The following is a 2500-nucleotide window of genomic DNA, read 5'->3' on the forward strand; positions in this document are numbered from 1 at the left end:
ATACACATATACATATGCACATGCACATACACGTACACATACACCATATACACATACACATACACATACACATACACATACATATACATACATACATGCATACATACGACATGCATTCATACGTACATACATACATACATACATACATACATACATACATACATACATACATACATACATACATACATACATACATACATACATACATACATACATACATACAGCATGCATGCATACATACATACATACATACATGCATACATCATACATACATACATACAGCATGCATGCATACATACATACATACAGCATGGATGTATACATATACACAACATGCATACAAACATATATACATACATAAAGCATGCATACATACAACATACATACAACCATCATATATATATATATATATATATATATATATATATATATATATATATATATATACATATACATACATCATATATATATACATACATCATACATGCATACATACATCATACATACGTACATACATACATACATACATACATACATACATACATACATACATACATACATACATACATACATACATACATACATACATACATACATACGTAAGAAGAAGAAGAAGAAGAAGAAGAAGAAGAAGAAGAAGAAGAAGAAGAAGAAGAACAAGAAGAAGAAGAAGAAGAAGAAGAAAAAGAAGAAGGAAGGAGGAGGAGAAGATGGGGGGAAGAGGAAGAAGAAGAAGAAGAAAGAAGAAGAAGAAGGAGGAGGAGGAGGACGAGGAGAGGGGGAAGAAGAAGAAGAAGAAGAAGGAGGAGGAGGAGGACGAGGAGGAGGGGAAGAAGAAGAAGAAGAAGAAGAAGAAGAAGAAGAAGAAGAAGAAGAAGAAGAAGAAGAAGAAGAAGAAGAAGAAGAAGAAGAAGAAGAAGAAGGAGGAGGAGGAGGAGGAGAGAGGGAAGAAGAAGAAGAAAAGAAAGAGAAAAAAAATCCCTTCTTGGAAGTCATTATCTTGTCGTTCCATCGTTCTTCTAAGCCAATCCTCCTTCCCCCTAGCTCCCCCTGCCCCCCCCACACACACACGGAGATAGAGAGGATGATAAACTTATTAATAAAGGGTCAGATAGATAAATCGATGGGTCAGAGGAAGTGTTCTTTTATCTATCTACTCTGATCTATGTGTTCTCCTCTCTCCTTGACTTTATTCTCTTGTTTTTTTCTTTCTTTCTTTCTTTCTTTCTTCTGTCCTCTCCTCACTTCCGGTCTGTCTCCGTGTCTCTCTTTCTTTCTTTCTTTCTTTTCCTTTCTTCCATCCTTCCCCTCACTTGTTTTCTGTCTCCTCTCTCTCTTCATGTCTTTCTTTCCATCCTTTCACTCACTCCCTCTCCCTCTCTTCCATTCCCTTCCTCGATCCTTCCCTCCCCTTCCTCCCTGCATTCCCTCCCTTCCCCCTCCTTCATTCCTTCCCACTCTCCCTCCCTCCCTCTCTCCCTCTTTTCCCCTTCCTTCATTCCCTTCCTCTCTCCTTCCCTCCCTTCCCCCTACTTCATTAGCTTCATCCTTCATTCTCTCCATCTCTTCCTTCCCTCCCCCTCCTTCATTCCCTCCCTCCTCTCCTTCCCTCCCTCTCATCTTTCTGATTCTTCCTCCCCCTCCTTCATTCCCTCCATCCTTCCTCCTTCATTCCCTCCCCCCTCCCTCCCTCCCCCTCCTTCATTCCCTCCATCCTTCATTCCCTCCCTCCCCCTCCTTCATTCCTTCCATCCTTCCCTTCCTCTCCCTCCCCCTCCTTCATTCCCTCCATCCTTCCCTCCTTTCCGATTTCCCTCGAAGGTAAAAGTCGCCCGAGATCAAAGGAGCCGCAGTCTTGGCTCGGTAACTCTCTTGAAGGCTTAGAACTACTGCTATCCTAAGATCTCTGTCTTCGGGGGAAAAAAAAGAAGGAGAAGAAAGAGGAGGAGGAGGAGAAGGTGGAGGTGGGGGTGGAGGTGGAGGTGGAGGTGGAGGGGAAGAGGGAGGTGGTGGTGGAAGTGGTGGAGGTGGGGGTGGAGGTGGAGGTGGAGGTGGAGGTGGAGGGGAAAGGGAGGTGGTGGTGGAAGTTGTGGAGGTGGTGGTGGAGGTGGAGGTGGGGAGGGAGGGGAATAGGGAGGTGGAGGTGGAGGTGGAGGTGGTGGTGTTTGTGGAGGTGGAGAGGGAGAGGAAGAGGAAGAGGAAGAGGAGGAAAAGGAAAGAGGAAGAGAGAGAGAGAGAGGGAGGGATGTAGAGGTGATGGTGGTGGAGGGAGATGGAGATGGAGAAGGAGTAGAAGGAGTAAAAGAAGGAGAAGGAGGAGATGGGGGTGGAGGTTAAGGTGAAGAAAAAGGAAAAGAAAAAGAAAAGATAAGATAGAAGTAGAAGAAGATAGAAGAAGAAAGAAGAAAGAAAGAAGAAGAAGAACAAGTAGAAGAAGAAGAAGAAGAAGAAGAAGGAAAGAAAGAAAGAAAGAAGAAGAAAGGAGAAGCAGCATCAGAGA

General features: G+C 43.5%; 1 protein-coding gene across 7 annotated transcripts in view; it reads left to right on the forward strand.

Annotated features, from left to right (window-relative positions):
* LOC113813795 (sodium/potassium/calcium exchanger Nckx30C) overlaps positions 1-2500 on the forward strand; it is a 440400-nt gene that overhangs the window by 111798 nt on the left and 326102 nt on the right. The gene's annotated exons all lie outside the window — the stretch shown is intronic.

This window comes from Penaeus vannamei, chromosome 34, assembly GCF_042767895.1.
Source record: "Penaeus vannamei isolate JL-2024 chromosome 34, ASM4276789v1, whole genome shotgun sequence".
Classification (NCBI taxonomy): Eukaryota; Metazoa; Arthropoda; class Malacostraca; order Decapoda; family Penaeidae; genus Penaeus; species Penaeus vannamei.